This window comes from Acomys minous (genome assembly GCF_964271855.1).
Source record: "Acomys minous genome assembly, chromosome: 10".
Classification (NCBI taxonomy): domain Eukaryota; kingdom Metazoa; phylum Chordata; class Mammalia; order Rodentia; family Muridae; genus Acomys; species Acomys minous.
In genome coordinates, this window is record NC_140491.1 from 112,426,152 (window position 1) to 112,451,339 (window position 25,188).

Sequence of the window (25,188 nt, forward strand, 5' to 3'; positions counted from 1 at the left end):
TATTGTCCTTGGGTGGTGGACAGTTTGAGCAGACCCCCCTGGGCCCAGATCCCCCCCATCATGATGTTGTTCTTGTAGGGTTCTAGGACCCTCTGGATCCTTCTATTTCCCCATTCTCCTCTATTTCTCTTAACTAGAGTCCCAGTAGGATGTCCTCACATCTATCCCAATAATCTGGTAAGTGAAGACTGTCATAGGACATGCCTTTTGGGGTCCCACTCTCAATTTCCTTGTGACACTCTTGAACAAGGGTTTGAGGAGAGTTGAGTAGCAAGCCCTTATGCATCCTTCTACCACACAGGCACAACAGGCACAGGAACCTCCAAGAGCATGGAGTTAAGACATAAAATTATTACACAGCATGGTCTTGAATTTTCATGCTCGCTGAGATGTAAAATACTTAACTTCTTTTTTGAAAGGAAACCAGAATTTATTTGGCAGCCCACCATGGCAGGGAAGTCATGTCATTTGGAGTGTGAAGCAGCTGGTCACGTGGCATCTGAAGCAGCTGGTCACATGGCATCCACAGTCAAAAGGAAGAGAGCAGTGATGCCTCTGTGGAGCTCACCTAATCCTTCTTTGCATTACGTAAAATTGTTCTTTGAGAATCTGATACATGTGTATGCAATCTCGTTATTCCCAACCCCCATTTTCTTTTCTGTGCTTCCAAGTCCTGCCATCTCCCTCTGCCCTACAAGTCCTTTTCCCATATCTGTGTCTTCTGGCTTCGTTCTGTGTAACCGTGTGCCTGTAACTACCCGCTGGAACCTGGTGGGCTCGCCCTTGGATTTACAACTGAAGACAATGACTCCCAACCCCCAGAATCCATCAGCAGCCACTAGGTTAGTCTTATTCCTCATTGGCTCAAGAGTTAGACCATCACAACCTGCCTGGTGAAGGAAACCGCAAACCAAGAAAATCAACATGCGAGGTTCTGCCTGGCCTCCGTTGTCTCTTTGAGTCTCTAAAAGACCAGAATATCACTTGAACACTCAGAGTAAGATCAACCCAGATTTCATGATGAGCATCAGTGCCAACAATTGATTTGAATCTATAACTGGAGCTGATAAAGTTCTTGTTCCATCTGAACACATTATTTTATAACACTGATGCTAAAACATCCTTAGTGAGCAAGTTTCTTGATAACCATGCTACTTCACTTGAGCACAGCAGCAGAGTAAAATGTATACAGAACATTACATAAACTCTATGTAAAATATAATACTTTTCCTTTGCAAACAGGATCTCATATAATCAAGCTGGCAGTGAATGTACTACGCAGCTAAGGATGACTTCCAACTCCTGATCCTCCGGCCTCCATCTCTCAAGTACCAGGATTACAGGCACACTGCACCTTTTATGGTGATAAGTTCTATTATATACTCTTGTTAATAGCTTTCTTAAAGCTGGAGGCTTTGCGATGCTGTGAATGAAGGGGGAAAACATTTCATTTCTTTAAAAAACATTTTGTATTCAACAATATTCCAGCGCACATCAGCACTCTGGAGGATACAATAGCTCTGTAGATAACTGATGAACAGAACTGGTCACAGTTCTTGCTGTCATAGAGTTGACAGAGCACTGAAGAAGACAGAGTAGGTAAATGTATTCACCAAGTCAGCGTAGGGCTGCCGCAGAACAACTAAGCCATAGTCTCGGCTGTAGCAACAGAATGCCTTTGTTCCAGGACCCTTCTAAAGAATGTTCGATTTGTCAAAAGTTCTGAGCAATAGTTAGCTTAGTTATACTATGACCTAATCCTTCTTATAATTCATATTTCACTCATATGGGTAATGTATAGTTATTTATTCTCTTTTTAATTATTTTAGTCTTTTTAACGGATTAAGTTTGTCCTTTGGCAATTTTAAGCGTGCATCCAGTACATTCTGTTAACTGCTGCTTAACTCCTCTACTGCCCCTCCCACCCTTGTCATCCCACCCTATTCCCTAAAGCCCCCTTCACACATTCACGCCTTTTTGTTTTGTGTTGTGAGCTGCTGAGTCTAACGAGAATCATCTGTGTGGTTACAAGTATGGCCCTCCCCATTGGAGCCTGGGGGCTTGGTTCACCACTGAGTACACAACTGAAGATGATGACTGCCCCTCATCCAGAATCTATCAGCAGCCAGTAGGAGGGGTGTGTTTTCACGAACTGTTCCCATACCCCTGGCTGGCTCTTTAGAGTGATGTGCAGCCCCAGGGTAGGGAAGCCCAGCTGCTCTGAGATCACATTTGCAGTGGCTGTGTCACGCCCTTAGCATTTTGCAGCCCTTCTCTCTACCTTTGGTTCTTCTGTATCTTTCCACTCCCTCTTCTGTGATGTTTCCTCACTCTTAGAGGGAGGAGTCTAAACATGCTGCTTAGGGCTGAGCACTCGAACATCGCTTATTCTAAGCACCACGAACAATGACAGGTCTCTCTATTCACTGCTGGTGCCTGCAAGGAGAAGCTTCTCTGATTGAGAAAGACAGCAGTATATCTATGGTATAAACACCAATGTTTAGAACACAGCTTGAGACCAGTTCTTACCGAATCTCTTTAAAGTCATTGGTTTAAAAATATCTTAGAACTTTTAGGATTTCCCCAATTTTGATCCCAAGAGACAAACTGCTAAATTTATAAACTATAACTATTTACCAAGGTGTGTTTCTTTAGTAACTTATAAACATGGAAGCAATACATATGTGTGGACTACTTTAATAGGTTTGATGATTTCTGTTCATGGTGTTGTCATAACTTCATGCTAACTAGTTTTAACTTGAATCCACCCCCCAGCCACTTGCTAGTTGGTGGCCCAAATTAGCACATGATTGGGCTAGAAAGGGAGGAGTGGTTGCAGGAGAGAAAGCCCAGAAGTAAGGAGAGAACCCAACAGCACAAAGTCTCCTCCAATCAGCCTGACAGCCTCCATCCATCGTTAGCTCTGTTTAGCCTACGCAGAACCAGTAGCAGGAAATGTTGTAAACGGTAAAGAGAAAGTCAAAGATTTGTTAATATACTCGGTAATTTAGTTCAGCATTTTTCCCCTTTAGCCAAATGGTTTTTAGATAATTGGCTCTAATCTAAATGGCCTTGATTAACCTATAGTAGTATGTCAACGTAATATACTCCTGAGTCATCAAGTGAAAATACCCTAGCAGCTTGAGGCTGAATGTGAATGGGACGTGTGAGTGGAGACGGGTAGCCATGGCAAGAGGAAGCAGGCAGGGGTGATGCCTGAGCTGGGGAAACAACGGGGAGGTGAGGGGCTGAGATAAAGCCAAGAGGAACTCTGAGACCAATAGGATGAGCTCTGCAGGCTAATTTAGAGTTCTCAGTCTTTGTACTAGAGCACTGGGAATCTCTGGTCCTGTTTTTAAGTGTCATGAATTATGGGATTTAGATCTCACAAGGAGCATTCTGACTACATCACAGAGAACGGTCCAGGGATTGGATGGGATGTAGTGAGGACGACCCTGCAGGGAGAGATGGAGAAGAATGGGTGACTACAGTGGACATTGGCCTCAGTCACTCAGAAGAGTGATTTTTGTCTCTCATGATTCATTTGGCAATAGATGAAGACATTTTCTGTTGCCCTAACTGGAAAGAAGAAAATGCTGCTGGTGTCTAATAGGCAGAGTCCAGGGATTATGCCAAACATCCTACAATGTGCAGGACCAGTCTCCTACCATGAGGAATTCTGTGAACCGAATGGCAATAACACCAAGGCCAAGAAGCCTTCGAACAGATGCATGCTTAGAGAAGGAATATGGACGGAATGTGAAAATGTTGCATTTACCAAAAATGCAACAATAAGAAAAATATAGCATGTATCAGTAGCTACTTTAGGGCAACAAAATGTAAATGACCAGCTGCTTGCAAATCAAAGTGGTTTTTAAATACACAGGACAGTGAAATGGTGTTAGAAGGGATGGGAGCTGTAACCAGTTCCCCAACTTCACCAAAAGCCACAAATAAATCTAGCATTGTCTGCAAAAGTGATGTGTAGTCACTCCAGTCAGCAAGATCTAAATATAGTTTACACTCTTAGCATATGAAAATAGCATCAAGACACTCAAGAAGGCGGAAACCATCACACTCCAGGTTTCTGTCAATACTGATAATAGCTGCTCGCCAAGATCCCTGCTGCCCCTGTGATGACAGCCTATTAAAACGTGTCCTCTGTGAAGTGCTCCTCCCAAAGAGGATATGGAATTAAAGGAATGATCCTAGATAAAAATAATTGGCAACAGAAATGTTAGTGCAGGCATGTGGAAGAAACAGAGCTTTACTTGTGAAAAGAACAAAGTTCTGAGAGAAACTTTACAAGGCTTTATCATTTACTATAAAAGCTAAAATGTCCTTTCTCCTCTCTGAGTTCTAGTTGTCATAATGGTAAATTAGAAAAGCAAATAACCATTTTTATTTGAAAAGAAGATCCACTAATTGCCTATCATGTGGCTTGGAAGGAACCAGAAGTGGGGGAGGGCAGAACAGGAAAACAGGGCGGTTCAGACTATGCCCTGATACTTCGGGGAATCTCCTTTCTGTTCCAACGAACAAAAGACAGGAAGACCAGTTGGAACAGATCTGCTCTCCCGTCTGCTTTATAGGATATTCTCAAAGGTAGTTTGAGTTTGAGGTTTCAAAGCACTGATTTATTTTCTGCACTTTTAGGAGGACACATTTCCTTTTTCTAGAGTGCTAGCCAAACCTCCAGCTGTTGCCTTCTGCAATCATCAGAAGGATGAAACTATGGAGAGCTGGGAGTCAATGACCGTCAGCAGGGTCAACAGTTCTTCTCTCATTCTAACAAGGAACCACAACCCCAAATGAAATAACAAAGTCAAAACCAACTGAACCAAATCAAACCAGAAAATCAGCACAGGCTCAGTCAGGCTATACAGTATTGGCTTTTTCTTGAGCTGAAATACATATGATTTCCTTATAACCAAACTATTAGATTTATGAGATTCTGTCTTCTCATGTTGATCCTACCTCCTTATATTCATCACATATGTGTGTGTGTGTGTGTGTGTGTGTGTGTGTGGTATATATACACACAAACACATATGTATATAGTATATCCATATCCTTCAGGACTATAGTGTTCACAGCCAATCAATTCTTATCTATTCCTTTGTTATTCACTTTTAAAGTAGGTAGTCTACCTACCTTTGTATCTAGGTGTGGTCATGTGACAAAACTAAAGCCATAAAAGATGTTATTTTTAAAACTCTAACAGTTTTACACACACACACACACACACACACACTGTATATATTCACCACCCGACCCCCTCAGTTAACCCCTTCCTCTCTCTCTGAACCAGGTTTCTTCATGATTAAGGAATACATTGTCTTTCTACCTCTTGCCTAAAATACAGTTCCCTTGACTGGAGTCTAAGAGACATGTGAGTAGAGACACGTGACACTGAGTAGAATCCAAGGACACCAGAGCAAAATGGTGGTGGAGTCTCATTCTCTAAAACTGTGGAACACCACAACACATGTGGACCACACCATGCTGGTCTTTCTTCTAAAGACTGAGCACTGGGATTAAAACACATACTGGTCACCAATGCAATTTCACGGAGTAGGGTGTCCATGAATGTGGGGGGAGGGAAACTCTCTGCTGGGAAGAATTCCAGGTGTCAGGGAGCACTCGGGTCATCAGGTAAGGCTGGACTAGGTTGGATGAACTATTCCACGCTTTCTAGGTGTAAGATGAGTGGAAGAGAAAAGAGGCCACATGTGCAACCTAGTCCATTATGGCCGCACCTAGATGGCTTTGGCTATTGTTAGGTTGGCTGACCTGACAATTACCTTGTGGTGCCACAGCTGAGGAGACATGCACTCCAAGGCTGAGGCCTTTTGGAAGAGTACCTTAGAGCCAAGGCTGCTTTATGAAACTTTTTATCAAGAAAATGGGAAAGCAACATTTTAAATTCTCACATTATCTCACCATGAAAAAGAGAGTGCCTCTCATGCTAAGAGATGAGAAGTAATAAAAATGCATGTTTTATTTATTTCCTTATTTATTATGAGATGAGGCCTCAGAAGTTAGCCACACTGGCCTTGAACTCCTGGGTTCAAATGAACTTCCCACCTTAGCATCCCAAGTTGCTGGGACTACAAGCTCAAACTTCCCAGCCCAGCCAGAATTTAAAATATCTAATAACACAATATCTAAGATGCAAAGGTAGTTAGACTTCACTGCACTAATTCACAAAGTCAGCAGAGTACAGTCTACGTTCTACTGTATGTAGACATGGAAAATACATAACTAGAAAACATTATCTATAGTTCAAATGACTAGGTATTTATATGTATTCGTTTTGTGGTGCTCACACATAGCAGCAAACTCTTTACCACTGAGCTATGCCCCAAGTCTGCAAATAGCTAGTTTTTAAAATCTGATTCCCACTAGGTTCATTGAGAGTCTTCAAACTTGGCATTGGTGTTTTCCCCAAGTTTCTTTGAAAAAAAATGTATTTATTGAGGTCAGTAAGAGAAGGATAGTATTTTCCATTCATTTTTATTTTTTACAGACAATAACAGATATAAACTATGTCTCATGTCACCCTAAACAAACCAACAAGAAAATATCAAACATGGGTAGATTCCTGTTTTGAATGCTTTATTTTATTTTATTTTTGCTAGACTATAGTATCAATCTAATCTGTCCAGGGTCCTTCTGTTCTGAGTTTATCTTATTGATCTTTTTAGTCTTAGGGGAAAAAAAAGTGTTAGCTCCCTTTCTAATAGGTATGTAATGTTAGAAATAAGTGACAGGAATAATAGTGATTGTGCTTAGAAGACTTAATTAGAATACTTTGGTATAAAATTATTTGATGACTACAATCACTCTAATTTAAATACTCTTTGATCATGGCAGAATGTAGCTCTTGCTTCCACACGGTACTTTTTAATTGCATACCTTTGATCACAATGGCTCCCAGGACAAAGAGTTCATACGACTTCATTGATATCATCTACACTATTAGAAAAAAGTAGTCCAAAGCTTTAAAAAACTGCTGATGTGTCTTCGGTCTAGTGTTTTAAGACAGAAAGCATTACTGGTCCATCGACAGTAACAGGGTACACTGGCTGAATCTTTGTGGGAGAAAGTTTGTCAAAGTTATCAACAGCATAAAAATGGGCATTCTCCATGTCATTACCACACAATTTACAGAGATTTATCTGAAGCAGGCAAATACTGTTATGCTCATAATTTTGTAGCATTAATTATAAGAGTATTTACAGCACAACTTACAGCAATAAAAGACTAAATTCCTAGTGTAGCATAAATGCCAAATAATAAAAGTTTATTAGGTTAAATATAATATATTCACAAAACAGGATACTCTGTAGTCATTAAAAATGACTCTGTCAGGGGCTGGAAGACGGCTAGGGCCATAAGAGTACTTACTGCTCCACCACGGGGAATGGACTTTGAATCCCAGCATCCAGACATCCACAAATGCCTGTTATTCCAGCTTTGAGGGATGCCGTAGTGGCTTCTGTCATTTCCACAGGCATTTTCACACACGTGTGCATACACACAGACAAGTGCACACACAGGAATAAATTAAGGAAATAAATCCCATTGATTACGAATTTCTGTGAGATTGTATTTACCCAGGCAAGCCAATAATACTTAACTCATATCCTTAAACAGTCATTATTTATTTATTTTTAATCTGTGGTGCTACCAAAGGTCATGTATGTACATGTGACAAGGTCACATAAGGATGTTAAGTCTCTTAAAACGTTCAACACACACCTTCAGAAAGTGTTCTGCAGGTCAGGGAGCCTGTCTTTATGAGTGTCCCACCTCCCCGCCTCATCCCCTTTGGTGACTTGGTCCTTCTATGGGTTGAGAACGCATTTTCAATTTTTCTTTCCTGCTTTTAAGCCCCGACCCCATGCCCTCTGTTTCCACATGTGTGCTGAGCATGATTGTCAGGGCCGATATGTCACTCTTCTTTCCACTTCCTACTGTTCTTCCTGAAAATATGAAGTAAGTAGCCTTTTATGTGTAGAGCAGGCCTTCCTGACCACCAGCTCCTAGCGATGGCATTTTTGTGCACTTTATGCTTTTTGAAGATGACTGTCTTCCCTCCGTGGTTATTTCTCTCCAGTAAACTCATTTACTAGAATGCAGACAGAAGATGGCCCCAGCCTATACCATCTTCTCGTCAGTCTGCACCTTTGTCATCGCCTCACTGAGTTTTCATTCTTCCTAAATCCAGGATGAACAACACTCCTAGACTAGTAGGGGCTTTAGTCCTTTCATCTTCTATTTTAAAAGGATGTTTTTCTACGTTATAGGCTGCATTAGTCCCCTACATAGCTGGAACTGACCATGAGATCTCAGGTACTGGGGGACAAAGAGCTGGAACACAGGGAGGGGCCAACAGGAAGACGAGTGGCTGGTTATGCATAATCCAAGTTTCTTCTCCCTCAGTTTCATTTTATGAATGTACAAAACTGTAACACAAAGTATCCTACCAGAGAGTAGGAATTACCTCGCCCCATTTTGGTTCTTTAAAAACTGCATCTCCCAAAAACCAAACACAGAATTCAAATGAGACACCCCGTGCTTGTAGGAGCTAGACACATATAATTTGCTATCATTTTTATGTCTAGACTTCCGGAATGGTACACAAGCTGGGCATGAACCCCAGCGTTCAGGAGGCCAGACAGGTAGAACTCTCCTGTGGTCAAGACCAACCTGATCTACACAGTGAGATCCAGGACAGCCAGGCTCCTCTAGACCTTGTCTCAATACCCTCCTGCAAAGATACACACACAACATCCATGACAAGCAATCCATGCTGCTTTTTCTAATAGAGACCATTAATATTCCTTTTTTTTTTTTCTAACTAGGACATTGTCTTTTGTATTGGGAACACAGGAATGAACCATGCTAAGAAGATAAATTGTTTTTCTGTTTCTTTATTTCCAATTTTCCTTCATTCCACAATTTTATCATTTTTAGTATCACTTTCACATGACACTCCTTTCTTTTTCTTTTTCTTTTTTTTTCTTAACTTTAAAATAAATGTTGTAGGCTTAAGGATGACAGATCTCACAGTCTACCAATAACAGAAATAATGAGTCCATATAACTGGACTTTCAGGTCTCAGCCTTCAGAACTAGCGCCCTGCTGGCAAGCCACTCCATCAGCTGATGCAACTCAAATGAGCGGTCCACAGCTCCAGTGTAAACGTGTGCACTAAATCACCTTTGTGTTCAGTTACTCCTAACTCCAGAGGGTTTAGTACATCAGTGGGCCTGGCAGTAGCACCACCTTTATTTTACCCTGCTGAGGCCAGCAATCACCTCTATCCTGTGCTCAGCAGCAGATGGCAGGAGACACTGTATCATAAAGTTAGGAAAGGCTTCATTACTTATGCTCACCTTCTGAGTCTGGTCCACTTTTAAAGGTAAAATAAAATATTCATAGGCTTCCATTACGTGGTTAAGGGGAGAGGAAGGCATTTCCTGCTAAGGATATTAATCCATGACGGCTCCTGGCCACACCTTCACCCGAGCCCCTGGTTTATACTCCCATCTTCTTCTACCTCACATGCCAACAAGGACAGCAGAAAGAAAAATGGTCATGAAAACAATGATTGTCAAAAAAAAAAAAAACATTGGAACCAAGAGTGAGACAACTAATGAATCTTAAATCATGACGCACCAGCTCACATTTCCAGCGTCCATTCCCTGATTGAACAAAAACAGCAGTGTGTTTACCCGCAGAATAAACTCCCAGAAGAGATACCCAAAGATGCCAAGACAACCACCCTTCCTGAGAACTTAGCAAACATAAATGAATAGTGAATGTGAGTTTACTTTCTGAATTAAAATTTTAAGTGCTTTGAATGAAACAGCAATATTAGAAGTAATTTAGCATCTTTTAAGAGAATTCAAAGTGCTTTACTCCTTTAATATAATTATCTCCTAGCATTGTTATGTAGTCCCTATTTTCCTACTGCTCTTTAGAAAGGACAAAATATCCCTCCCTTCTTACCACAATTTCCCTCTTGTCTATATCTAATTGAAGAGCTTTCTATCAGGAAACTTGAAAAATGGATAATTACTGCTCTGGGGCCTTCCGTCAACTATGAACTTGGGAATTAGAGTTTCTGGCCTTGTTTAATGAAAAGTGGCTGAATTAAATTTTCTTCATCTAACAAGTCTGACTTTTTTTTTCCTTTTGGTAAAAAGTTTCTTTGAAAAGCGCTCTTCATAGCCATGGGCAAAGGCCATAATTCTACTACTGAAACAATGAGATCTATTTTCCAGATCATCAATCTTCATTCTCCAGACAGATACAATTGTTTGAAGACTTGCAATTACATTATCCCCTGATGCTTCTTCAGCCTCCACATTTGGCTGGTTCCACAGTTAACAATTAAAAGGCCAAAGGAATTGAGGATTAATTTTTATCTCTAATAATAAAATGTTCATTGCACTGGATTTCTTGGTATCAGCATCACTGCCCTCCTAATTAAAAAGTGCGATCACTCTACAGTCTTGCAGAAGGAGACATGAAAGCCAGTACCCACTCATGGACTAGAGACTGGAGATGGCAATCATCCTGACAGTGTGGTTAGGGCAAGGTTTTACTACCTCAAAGTGAATATACTGTGTCCTTTGCTTCTGGTCAATCACTGGGAGAACAGTACCTGTTTCACAGTCTCCCCCACCATGAATGCAGAAGACTGAGCCAAATGGCCATGGAAAGATGAGGCAAGAGAAATATTTTAATTTATTGTCCTGGGTTTTTGGTCACAGAAACAAAAGTAATGAGTGCGGCTTTCTTAATTTGAAGGAAGGGTTGTAAAAAAGGTATTTATACTGCGGTTGGGAGAAAGAACACTCCTCACTTCAGAACACTGCTCCTTCCCTTAATCTGAACAGCAGTGTCATTTTTACAGCTGGATGTGTTTATGTTTATTGTCCCCTTTACAGCTCTATTGAGCACCAAGTTCTTCCCGTCCACCTTCTGTGCTTCCACAGGCCTCCAACGGGATCCTGGAATTTGGATCTTTCATGGCGGCACAGCATAGCTGACCTGTGTTCTGGGTGCCATTCTTTGAGCAAGCAATGCTCCATGTTTTAAGTTCCTGAGTAGATCCAATTCCTATGTGTGATTCAATTAAAGTGACACTATTGAGACAAGTTAGGTGGGGGGAAAAATGTGGGTTGACATTAGCAATTGACTTGCGGGAAGGAAGGCTCAAAAGCCTTGTACCAAGCAAGAACACTTTTCTTACATATTTGAACCGCAACTCTGTCGAGTGACGTTGCTGGACACACTGAGGGGCAGAGAACAGGAAAGACTGTCTGGTAAACAAAAGAATCTGTCCTTGATCTTAAAGCCACAGCTCCACCAACTTGTCTTTCCATAAAATTGAGTAAAGCAGAACAAAATTTAAGTACTTTCTAGGATAGCTCGTCAGAAATTACCCAAGATGTGTGTACCTGTTAAAGTCAAACATAATCTGCTAAAACTATGAGATTTCATCTAAAAAATGTTAATGTTATTAGAAAAAATACACCTTAAGGTTACTTTAAGTCAATGGATCTGTTTACGTCAGTTACTTTGCAATTTTCATATGTCTGCCAATACTACTTTGAGGACTCAACCCAAGTCTGTATCACACAGCTACGGTATTTCCTTATTTCAGTCCTTTTAATTATCTGAAGGCTGGCTTCCTATTAGAACTCATTGTTCACAAAGTCATCACAGCCATCTTCCCCACCGGATGCTTCTCCCCCTCTTAGCTGATGTTATTGGGCATGATTAAGGGCTATCGAGCATTCCCACAGCTGCCTGGGTGGAGTACAGGACGAAGTGGGAGTCAATCATGAAGGAATTGATTCATACTGTTAGACGTTCCCCCCAGGAAGGTGACTATCATTACAGTATAGTTAAAGTGATGCTGGTAACCATCAGTGTCATTTTGAGCCTGAACTCTGGTGAAGAAATGATGCTCTGATCTGTATTTTGAAACCTGATTGCCAAGAGTCCCTTGCTATTTGCCATTCTCTTGACTTATACACAGCCCAGGTTTCTCTATTTCAAGGACATAGACATGACCTTTGTAGCTCCATTTTGGCATCTGTAGCGGACTGACTGGCATCATTCAAGTGAAGAATCAGAAAATCCTGTCGTGTTGATACATTTTTAAAAATGATGATGAACTTAGTTTGGAGGTGGTTTTAAAGATGTATTTGATGTTGTTGTTGTTTTATGTGTATGAGCATTTTACCTATATGCACATAGTGTACTATGTGCATGCACTGCCCACGGAGTCCAAAAGAGGGCATCTGGTCACCCTAGAACTGAAGTGACAGAAGGTTGTGAGAAAACATGTCAGAGCTGGGAACAGAAACCAGGTCCTCAGCAAGAGCAGCAAATGCTCTTAACTGCTGAGCTAGCCCTCCATCCTTCTTTTTAAAAGATTTGTTTTTATTTAAATTATATATATTTGGTGTTTGTGTGTTTGTGTGTCTGTGGGTGGGTTTGAGTCCATGTGTGATGCACTCACAAGGCAAGAACGCATTGGGTCTCCTGGAGCCAGAGTTACAGCAGTTGTGGGCTTCTGCACATGGGTGCTCATGACTGAACACAGGCCCTCTGCAGGAGCAGCAAGCACTCTTTTAACAGACGTGCCATCTCTCCTGCCCCATTGATATTTCCTTATTTCTTACAAATAATTTTCCTGCAGAACTATCCAGTTAATAGATAAGAAGTTAACTACCTATGTTAATATTAAGAATTTGTGTTCTTATGTGTAATAGGATGAAGCCGAGATCAGGGTAGTATTGAACCGATGTGAATTCAGCTGGCCCAGGGTTCAAGTCACAACTCTTACGCAGTCCTCGCTGAACATCACTATACTTCCTCATAAAGTGGCAGTAAAAATACTTCAGAGCTTAGCAGAAAATATAAAGTCCTTTGAGACTATTACAGTATAGGAATAAAGGAAAAGGAGAAAGCAGAAAACAGGGGGACTTATGGGTTAGGGACGGGGATGGTTGGGGAATGAGCAGAGACAGGAGGCCCCAGGAGTTTGGAGATATACTTAGAAACCAAGGGAAAAGAATTTTCTGAAATGTTGTTTTCTCCTAGACATAGTTCAGACTGTCCAAGAAAATCACGCAAAAGCCTTTATTTAAAAAATGAAGAAAAGCCTCTCACGGCCCCAGTCTGCTTATGAGTGCCCACATAACTCTAGGGCTGGACTAGTGGTGTTTTTAATTCTGCTGTGAGAAGTAGTGGGCACCAAAGAACTTCTTTGTTCCCGGGACAAACGTTCCATAGGATACTTACATCTGCCTCCTACACGTCTTTGAAAGATGCACTAAACTACCACCAGCTTTCATCAACATGCTGTACAACTCATCCCTTGATCGTAATTCTATTTTGAAATGTCCTATTCTTTTGACTCTCCTCCTGTGACCTGGCCATGGTGTCTAAGATGCTCTCCTTGGCTGTGATAAAAATCCCCCAACAGAAGGTCCTTAAAAGGACAGAAGGGATCACTTTGGCTCACGGCTTAAAGCGGCAGTCTGTCATGGCTGGGACATCACGGTAGAGGAGCCTGGCTCTGCATCCACAGTCAAGAAGCAGAGGGCAATTAGCACTACTCTCAACTCATTTTCTCCAGTTCACCCAGTGCAGGTTCCTATCCTGGGGAATGGCACTGCCCACGGTGGCTGGGTCTTTCCACCTCAATTAACCTGCTCAAGATAATTCACACATGCACACACTCACACACGCACACACACACACACACACACACACACACACACACACACACACGTGCACATGCGTGTCTAGAGGCTTATCTCCCAGGGAATTCTACATCTCATCAAGTCGACTGCTGTGATTAGCCATTACATCACATTATGGATCCATAATAAATGTTCCTGTTTTCCTGCCAACTTAAAAAAAACACAAAAAATTATTGTCTAAATTTTAACTCTTGTATTTTGTTCTAAGAAATACACAGAGAGCACTAAGAAAGTATTCCTTCCATAACCCTTTACCCCACACATGTTTTCAGCTCACCACAAATCAAAAATATTCTTAACCTCAGAAAGTCAAAAAAAAAAAAAAAGGGCAAAACTTGCATTTGTCAAATGCCAATCACTACACTAACTCCACACAGTGAAGAAAGCGGATGGAGACATTTCCAGGACCCGAGGACCCCCTTAGCCTTCGCTGTTCAAGCTCTCGCCCACCTTCTCTCCTTGTACTGTGCAATCGGGGCAACGACAGGTGTGCTTGACCTGAACATGTGGCGGCTCTTCTTCTAAGCATTACTCCATAAACAATGCAACAGCTATTATTACAATACTTACACCGTATCACATGTTATAAACTCACTTAGAGATTAGAGTAGACAGGATGATATATGTAAGTTAGACACACATACTTTGACATTTTACGTTAAGAGGTCTGAACATCTGTGAGCTTTGGTAGCTGCTGGGGATTCTGGAATCAAATCCATATGGAAAGCAAGGGTTGACTGCTTGAAGAGAATTCTTCCTGGGCTTTGGAGTGATTAAACAAACAAACAAACAAACAAACAAAAAACTTGTGTAACATGGGTCCCAACTTCACTGGGATTCTACATTATTGTACATCTGTAGGACGATTATGATTATATTCCAAGAAACAATAAAATGAATGTAAGTGATTTTAAAAAGCCGTAGTAAAGTAGTTCTGTTTTGGAGAAGGGTCTGCTAACTTCTTAGCAGAATGGTTGCAAAGGAAACACCATAGGAGTCTAACACTGTATATTATTATTATTATATTTATGTTATCATTATTATATTATTTTATATTCATATTCCCTCTTCTCCCCTGAGCTGTGCCTGGCAGATGGTACTGTGGACTGGAATGGTGGGTGCCTTCTTCTCTGGATTCTGACTGAGTCACTGCTGGCCCTCCACAGGATGCTGTAATGTAGTGGTGGCTGGGTGGAGCAAGCACGTGCAGACTTGCTTCACCCTGGACTTTAGCTACTATCTAGCCAATGGCAGGACTTGGCTGCACACTTACTGTCTGGTGCTCCTCTCTTCTGGCTCCAGTCCTCAATGTTTGCCAGTCACTTCTCTCTAGAGCCCCTTGTTCCTCTAGAAGTGATTCTAGAGGACTCTAGAACTTCTTCCAGAAGTTGTTAGTCTCTGGCGCTCTCCATTCTCACACTGGCTCCCTTAACCCTAAGCATACCTTTGAAAACACTGCCTTGACTGGGTTCCCGCTGACCGCTCTACATGTGATGAGCATCTCCTGCACGCCCAAATGATAACTGATGGGCCAGCTACGGTGGAAACAGCACCGGGAGAAAATGCAGAATCTCCCACGCTCTTGAATAAGGCACAGGAGGAAAGAAAATATGAGCACAGAGAGACTACACTATTGGCCAGGATTAGAGGTAACTTAATATCTTCATGTGAGCTCAAAGCCAGATTCCTAGTAGATGATACACTCTTAATTGTTTTCAATTGCTTTAAAAAAAATAAAAGTCCACGTACTTTCAGAATTCTTTTATTCTGAGCAGACGTCGGTATGCAGTACTGCAGAATAGACTGAATTTGAATTCCGTTTTCTTAACACTCACTCTTTCGGATTGCCGCTTGCTTCTCTATGCCTCAACTTCCTCATCTGAACAAGGAGAACCAAATGCCTTCATCTCTGTACTCATTAGAGTATGCACTATTCTGATGTCACCAGGCTGGCGCACAGTGAACCCTGAAAAGGTAGCACCTGTACTTGCTATCCCCAGTACCTCATCAAATCCTTTCTTGTTACACGCCTCATGTTCAAGAATGCTAACCAGACCATCGTTTTATCAAAGGTGGTTAAGTCTGGGAGAGCCCAATCATTTCCCTCCACCGATTTAAATCTGGGTGAAGATAAAGCGAGGCTGATGAACTCCACCTGGCCTCACCGTGGCAACCGCCCGCAGGCTGCAGCGGGACTCCGCAATCAGCACCCTCTGTCATGTTTCCCTTTGGTGAAAATGAGCTCTGAAGTGATTTTGCTTCGAAATATATTCCAAATCACATCAGTGTGTGCTACACACTACACTTTAAATCCTCAAATTATTAATCAGCTAAAATCCTGAGAATTACTCTTCAAAATTCTAATGAGCTAGTAATGTACAACTAGCAATATGCATAAAAGCTCTACTTTCAACACTGTATCCAGCCTTTGTACCACGTTTGCCATGGCGAACATTCTTGAGACATTTACCTGAGATCTGCTCTGCTGGAAAAAAATGTAAAGGATTACATTTGATATATTTACAAACAAATATCAAAATGTCAGTTCTGTTTATAACTGTGCAGAACACTTCTTAATATTATTTTTTAACTATCACCTTCATTCACTCTTCAATAACTATTTGCTGTCAGTGTCACTGAATGACACTGAGAACAATGAGCCCACCGAAGCTCATGTGTATTCCAACCACAAGGTTAACAGAAGCCCACTTATCCGTAGCTCCACTTACTAAAGAGTTCTGTATACACTTAAGTGTACACAAAATACAGGGTGTCCAATTAAATACGAATTTCAAATCAACAACATATATTTTTACATATAATCACAATACAGTTTACCTGGTTGTCAGTGCCCATTGGACATATTTGTATTAAAGGTTATTTTTGTTTACATGAAATTTAATTTTAACTGGGTTAAAACTGCATTTGCTCTAAAGTGCTAAAGAGGTCAGGGCTCTGCTCCCTGGTCACATAATTTGTCTTTGTCATGGAGGGAGGGCCCAGGAGGTAGTGCACATGCAATGGTTGGCCCACACCTCCCAGGGAGGCACACTTAGCTAACTGTAGCTGGGGGACCAATACTTATCTCTGGTGATGTAGCCGCTCACGTTGCCCGTGTGTCTCTAAGTGACCCTAATTAAATCCACTGGTTCACCAAGCTATGCTTGGGTGCAATCGATTCTTTGGTCTGTTGCTGATGCTTTATCTGAGGTGAAAAGGTGTTTTTTCACAGCCATGGGGGGAAAGTTAACAGGATGATGCCACATTTCATAGCAGCTTGCTCCCCAGGATGGTTTTCTATGCACGATTGCTGCAGCAATTTCTCTCCTGTGTTTTCTTTAAAAACTTGTTGCTGAAGCTATAAAATGATGATGATGATGATGGTCGTGGTGGTGGTGATGATGATGATGATGATGATGATGATGATGATGATGATGACGACGATGATGATTTACCTGTCTAAGCAGTCCCAGCCTCCTCAGAGGCTTTTCAGTTAGAGGCCACCTGCCTCGTCTGTGGTTCCCAGGGTCGCCACAGTTAGCATCTCTTCCTGTGCCTCCCAGTGCTCCCTTCATACCCTCTCAGCATCACAGAAGCAAACTGTTCTTCCACTACAAACTACTTTCTCACCTTCCAGCCTTTGAACTCAGAGGGGTCAACTGCAAGCCTGGCCCACACGGACCTTGACTACTAGATATGGAACCGCAGCACTCAGTGGCAGGAGCCTGTTGGGTGGCAGCTGTGTCATCTCAGATTCTACCTGAGATCTACTCAGTTGCAGCCTCTGCCTCTCTGCGGTTTGAAGGGCTCTGCTTTACAGAGCTTCTAGTCAGACAAGATTTTTGTTTCTTTTCTTTTTTTTTTAAGACTGGCCCAGAAACAGTGTCTTCTAGCCTTGTTTGTACCCAGCACAACTGCAGGATAACATACATCCCCTTTGAGAAGTGGACTGGCCTCCATTTGTGATTCTCTTTTCACCCACCAAACGGGCCCCCATTTTAGAGTCACTCCTGGATGCTGAATGCGTCAGTCAGCCAGGATGCTGCATGACAGACCTTAACGGAAAGAGAAGGGAAGCAAGATACCACGTCTCAACGTATCGCTGCTCCTTAAATAAACAAACAGTAGGGCAACATGAATTATGCTCTCTTGCGCTCACTGGATGGTATGACCAAATGTATTGACTCATCTTGAAAACACTGAGAATAATGCAACGATTAATTATTTCTAGTACAGAGAAGCTTAATGAATAATTTTAAAAGCACATTATAATTTCAAAGTTCTCAGTGCCTGGGAATGAATGTAAGCCACCCGGATCCACAGTGGCTATAGTTCTTATATCCTGTTTTACTCCACAGAGTAGCTCCTGGAGCTGAGAAATATATAACATCTTTTAGAACTCTTGATGAAATAATTGCTGGTACAAAAAGACTGACAGGATCTACAAAGCCTTAACTGCCTGTCTTTGTAAACAGATATTTAGTCTGTGCATCCCTGCGGGCCCAAGGACAAAGAACAACAAACGTGAAGAAAACAGGCTTTTGTCTGGCTGTAATATTAATCTGCGGATAGTAATAGACAAAAGGACCAAAAAGAATTCTGTTCTACCTTCAATCCTTGAATCACGTAACTTTGCAAAGTCAAAGATAAAAAATATCTTGCCTGTTTTCCTACAATAAGAGCAATGTCATCCAAAGTATGAGTGGCCAGTTCAATATATATATATATATATCAACACAGTAATTTGGAACTTAGTTACACTCAGATACAGCAATTATCTATCTTAAGTCTAGATTCAAGGGTGGGAACCCAAATCAACATTCAATTAAATTATTTCTAAGAAATTGGTAATTAGAATAAGAATGACCCCCTCCCATGGGCTCATATATTTGAGTGCTTATTCACCAGGGAGTGTCACTGTTTAAAAGGATTAGAAGGATTAAAAGGAGTGGCCTTGTTGGAGGAAGTGTGCTTTTGCAGTTTCAGAAGCCCATGCCCGTGCCCTGACTCTCTCTCTGTCTACAGATCCAGATGTAGACCCCTCAGCTTCTGCTCCAGCAGCTGCCTGCATGTCACCATGCTTCCTGCCATGGTGGTAATAGACTAAGTACTTGAAACTGTAGAAAAGGCCCCAGTTAAATGCTTTCTCTTATAGGATTCCCCTTGGTCACTGTATCTCTTCACAGCACTAGAATACTGACTGACAAGAAAGGTAAGTGAGGACACCTTTTCTTAAATGTCAAAGTTAGTGTCAAAAAGCACTCTCACCTGATGAGCCATACTGATGGCTCCAAAGTCGTTGTCGTCCTCATCATGATCATCATGATAATCATCATGATCATTATTAAATTCTACAGAGAAATTTATCACACACCACTGTCAACCCATTGCTAAGCTGACCTGTAGTCAGTCAACTTACAGATGTGTAGCTAATTGTGACAAAATGCTAAACTTTGCTCAAAAGACTTATACTGTTAGAGAAACTCAACCAACATCTTTGAAATTGGCAGAGAGATGGCAGGTCTACAATTACAGCAGAAATAATTTTTGAATAGCTCTCAGGTGCACTGTCCTACTCTCATTCCTCCCCCTCTCCTGTGGCTTTATGTCACTGAAGTAAATATATAAACATGAGTCATTAATTCCATTAAGTTATAAAACTGACTTGTAAAATACTTGATTTAGTAGAAGATACAAAATTGCCATGAACTGACATGAATTTGTCTGTTTAAAGCTAAAAGATAGAGGGATTAGCAATGTAAGTTACCTGCTTGTTCTGCAGTTTAAATTCTTCACATCCCAATTGTATCCCCCTCCCTCATTTCCTCCCAATACCCCCTCCCTTCCCTCTCCCTCCTTCCCTTAGTCCTGAGAAAGGGGAGCCCTCCTCCCCTAACATCTGACCTCAGCCTATCAAGTCTCATCTGTACCGCCTGTAACCTCTTCCTCTGTAGCCTGGCAAGGCCGTCCTGCCAGAGGGAAGTGTCAGATATATTGGGCCAGAAGGCTGAAGAAGATGCTCCAACATAATAGAGAGTTTTGGGTGACTGTTTAGGGAGCAAACTGTCTCTGTCATCTTCTCATTTGGAAAGCTACTAACTTGCACTCCCGGAATACTCAGGTAATCAAGTTTATTCCTTCTCAAGTCTCTGATGGAGTTGAAGACCAGGTAGCTTAGTTTTACAGTGAAGCTTAGTTGTGTAGTGGTCAAGATGCTTTTAGATCTAGATAGATGTTTTAAGTTGATAATGACAAGATGTGATGGAGATTAATTTACATTCAGAATTTTAGATGCACCAAGATAGGAAAAATGTTTTCTTCAAGGCTGCCAAATACAAATAGCCAAAACACTAAGAATGTAGCATTTATATAATTCCTGATTGTTTCATGGTTCTTCTTACTATAGGTAGTTTATTGTATAAATGTATAATAATAAAAATGTATATGTAAAAATAAAAATGTTTAATTAAAAATGCAACTCTCACCTAAAAAAAATAAAGCTAAAATATATCCTGAGAAAACTGATGAGAAAAACATTTTCAAATTCTATGTGATAAAGAATTTCTACATAGAATTTGGAAAGATATTCTGTATTTATTACCATTCCGTAATAAAGAAAAGCAGCGCTATTAAGGAATAAAAAGGGGGAACTGGAAAGATAGCTCATGGGAAGAAGACTTGCTCTGCAATAATGAGGATGGGAATTTGAATCCCAGAAGCAATGGATTTGCAGGCTTGGCTGCACACACCTATATATAAACCCAGCACTGCTGGTCAGCCAACACAGCTGGGACAGCAAGCTTCCAGCTCAGTGAGAGACCTTATCTAAAGACAATGAGATAGAAAGTACTCGAGGAAGATGCCCAAAGTCCTGCTTTGGCCCTCACATGGACACACAAAAGGGTACACACATCTGCACATTCAATTGTGTGAACTGCCCCGGCCCCAGTATTCTGTATACATACACACACAGACGGAAAAATTATTTGAATAAACACTTCTCCAAGGCTGATAAACAAAAGTTCAATAAGCATATGAAAAAATACCGGACGCTACTAGCCATTATGATCATACACATGAAAATATCAAGGAAATGCTGTGTCCTAGCCACTAAGATGTGAGAGTCAGTAACTGGACAACAGAAGAGCCGATGAGCTGTAGGAGAAGCCTCTTCTGCTCTTGGGATCTATGTAAAATGGTCCTGGCATCACCTTGAAAATATGGCCTGATGATTCCTCTCACAAATAGCCACAGATTTACGCTGTAACTCAGCAATTCCACTTCTAATTATATACCCAAGAGGAATTATAATACAAATACACACAATACAAACTTATACAGGTGTACTGATTTTAACCCCAAAGTGGGAACAGCAGGCACTCCAGCCAACAGATAATGTGCCAATCAACAGATGGATGAATAATCAAAGACGGTATTGTCATACAATGGTATACTGTTCAGCTATAAAAAGAAAGATCTGGAGTAGCAATGTCTGCTACAGCATGGGTAAGCCTTGAAAATGCAAGGCTAACCAATTCAAGAAGTGAATCATTCAAAAATGATTTATTGTATTATTCTGTTTATATGAAAGTCTAGAATAAAAAACTCTGTAGAAAGGAGGCTATGTCTGAACAAGCCCATGAGTCAACAGGACAGGCCTGTATGGTTCATGGAAGTGCTGAGAGCACCCATAACGGAGAAACCCCCAAACTATGTCCATCTTTAATCAACTGTTCAATAGACATTGCTTTTAAAACCTATATAATGGAGCTGGTTTCTTCTCAGCATATAGTTTATGGATGAGCAATAATATTTTAGTACATAAGGGACAATTGGTTCCAGGCCCCGTTATGTGTACCAAAAATTATGTTTGTGCCAAGTCTCTAATGTGTATAGTATCTTCACATAGCCTACACACACCCTCCCACATACTTTCAAGCTTTTCTAGGTTATTTCTAACCCATATACAATATAAACAGTTGCCATCCTGCACTGCTTAGGGAATATGAGGAGAAAGCCACTCCATATGTGCTCACTGCTCATGAAGTGTTTTCCCACAGGTACTGTTGATCCTCAACTGGTTAAATCCAGACGGGCAATCCACAGATGTGAAAGGCCAACAATACTAGCTAAAACCCAGCGGAACATCTATTTATGGATCTTAAAAAGTCAGTATGACTCTCCTTTTGAATTAAGATGTTCGCAGACGTGGGGCCATCTGCAGGCCTTAACCCAGCTCTGTGAATAAAGAAAGGAAGGCAGAAAATGACAGTTGACCCATGGAGCTTGTGCGTCATATAGAACCCACAGTAAGATCGCAGCAAGGACTGGGAAGAGCCAAAGATCCCAACAGTATCCACATCTTTACCCAACTGTGAAAATTCAGTGCTTTCAAACCTCTCAGGACTGAGGATCTCTAATGAATTGGGATTAAATGTTTTACTGCAGAGAGTCAGATTCCATCTTTTTCAATGAACATGAATAGATGTACCATTCTTCTCTACGCATAAATGGTTTTGCAGAACAAAACATCTACTTCTCTAATTATGTCTCACTAGTTATGACTGCAAGCTAAACCTTTTGGCTTCTATGCAATTCTACTGGGAAATGCAAGATAAGATCTCTATTTGTGTTATAACGTTAAGTAGGTTCTCTTTAAAAGAATTTATATGGTTCTTTCTTTTCTCTGTGAATTGTAACAGTATTCATAAATTTGTGAATCAGATAGCCGAGTTCTAAAAGGAATGGAATCATATTAAAAATGTATGGCAACCTGGTAACCACGTAAGTATATGAAGAGTTTTAGAGAACCCTCCAGAAAAGAGAGACAGTTTGTCAACAGAGCACAAGCTATTCTCCAGTGAAATGTGGCTGAGCAGCAGGTATAGTAAAACTTAGAGCACGTCTGTCATAAGGGTTTTAGGTTGAATTTTTAAAATAACTACCATGCAGATTGAAGGTTCTTGGAGACCAATTATTATTTATCCAACTCTGACATCCTGCAACAGGGCTTTAGCACCTGGGAGGACAGAATAACTAACAGTGTCACATAAATTCCAGAATCATTTATTCAAATCAAATATCCACTTTTACATCAAGGGTAACTACCTCTTCATAAAGCAGCTGCGTAATATATTACCTAGAAATGAGCGTTACATATTTATAACTCTGCCTGGTAAATCCAGCCATGCTATTATTATGCCATTAAACTGGAAATATGGCGAGCTGAAGAGAGGACTGATCATAATAAAAGCACTTTATTCCACACATAATACCTGAAATTCAATCTAATACAACCTCCAAATACTAGAAGCTTAATGTTTATGGTCTTTGTTGAATAATCCCCCCTCCTCTTCTTTGACTAAAGTCAATAAAAAGTCATCTCTAAACTTTCTAGTCCAGCAAGAGGCCATTACATTATATAAGGTCACAAAGACAAGCATAAAATCGAAGCACACCCCTCCCATCCCTGATGGCTAGTGCTGCAGTGTTTTTTTTTTTTTTAAACTACATTCCAATGTGGGTTTAAGCATTTTCGCTGTGTTGAAGTCTGACCAATGTTTTATGGTAATGCATTTAATTGCATATTCATATTGCACTTAAGGAAAATAATGTTTTCAAATAATGTCTTAAGTATGCCGGAATGTCCTCTCAGAATGGAGGAGACACGTTTTAAAATTATGTTGTGACAGAGTTTATGTAACACACACCTGCTATCTGAACCATGTCAGTGGGTGAGGACATTACTATGTTCATACGGGTGTGCAGCCATCACAAGTCTTCTCCCCAAACTGAAATTAGGTGTCCATTAAAAAATAACATTCCTTCTTTCCTCTATGAGGAGAAAACTTAAATAACATGTTCCTATAAAACATGCACTCAAAACACGGAAGCACACTCAAGCAGAAATCCTCAATGAATAATATCTACTATTCTGCTTTATACATTAGAAGCGCTGCAGTCACGTGTTGTCATTAGTGGTGCATGCCATTGTGGGCTTGTCTGCCGATGGTACACTGCAGTTATGTATTTTAGATTTGGGCTACATGCTTATTTCTAAATCAATGAGAATACCATACCACAAATTCTCTTGCGATTGAATGATTCATGCTTCGGGGTTTGACCCAAGGTTTTGCCGCGTGCATCCCCAGCTGGCACGGAACTCCTTCTGCAGCACAGACTAGCCTGGAACTTTGTGGCCATCTTCCTCCTTCAGCCTCCAGAGGGCTCAAGTTACAGGTGCGTGCCACCACTCCCAAGCCACAGTGTCCACTTTTAACACATGATTCAGAATGTGTATTGGGGCATGTATTGAAAATATGGTCAGGGGCAGAAGCCGTTTTGTGTAGTTTTCCTCGACATATCTAAATGAACATACAGACAGGGTTCACGTATTCTTTCTCACACTTAGGTTTTTGGTTGTTTTGGTGTTGTTGTTTTGTTTTGTTTTGGGTTTTTTTTTTGTTTTGTTTTAAAAAAATTTTTTATTGAAAAATAAAATTATTCATATTACATCTCAATTGCTATCCCACCCCATGCATCTCCTCCCATCCCTCCCTCCTTCCCACTTTCACCCCATTCCCTTTCCCTATAATTGTGACTGATGGGGACCTCCTCCCCTTGAATATGATGCTAGGGTATCAAGTTTCTTCTTGGTAATCTGCTATCCTTCCTCTGAGTGCCATTGGGCCTCCCCATCAAAGGGACATGGCCAAATAAGGGGCACCAGAGTTCATCACACTCAGTTTTTTTAGTATAGACTGTAGTAGACATTAGAGGAAAAGTCAGCACCAATAAAAAATAAAAATAAAAATTCCTTTTAAAAAAAAAGGACGAGGGAAAAGGAATTGCTTGTTTCACCGAAGATTTGCTGCACCCTTCAAAAAGCACCCAATCCACTGACCTCAATGAACAACAATGCTGATGTCTTTCTTAAATGAGCCTTCCTGTTTACACCACCCCCAAGGTCTACAGCCCATGACTATACATGTAGCCATGTGTTGTAAGCTAGCATTTGCCGGCTGTCAGCTCATGGGCCACCTGCACTCCACTCAATTCCTAGGCCACAGCTGACATACTCTGAAACCATTTGCGCCAGTATTTCTCAAAGTTTGGGCATGCTCCCATTCTTTCAGAGTAGCTTTTCCTCTTTCCTCTCAAGTCTAAACGACCATTATCTGCGGCCCACGTGCTATGGGCCCCCTGGCATGTTTCTGTTCTTTTCCAATGTCTTTTTAGCTTTAGACTCCGTGCCTGTGCCTGGGAACCCCAAAGATGTTCGGAGGAAGCGATGGGTGGCACAGCATGCTTGCAAACAGGAGACATCATGAGTCACTGCGGGGTTCTGGGACTGGGGAAGCGGAGACACCATGGACCAGGTTTTTCGGGCAGA

At 41.1% G+C, this 25,188-nt stretch overlaps 1 protein-coding gene across 4 annotated transcripts in view; it reads right to left on the reverse strand.

Moving 5' to 3' along the window:
* Positions 1 to 25,188, reverse strand: part of ZNF385B (zinc finger protein 385B) — a 384,275-nt gene that overhangs the window by 212,727 nt on the left and 146,360 nt on the right. The gene's annotated exons all lie outside the window — the stretch shown is intronic.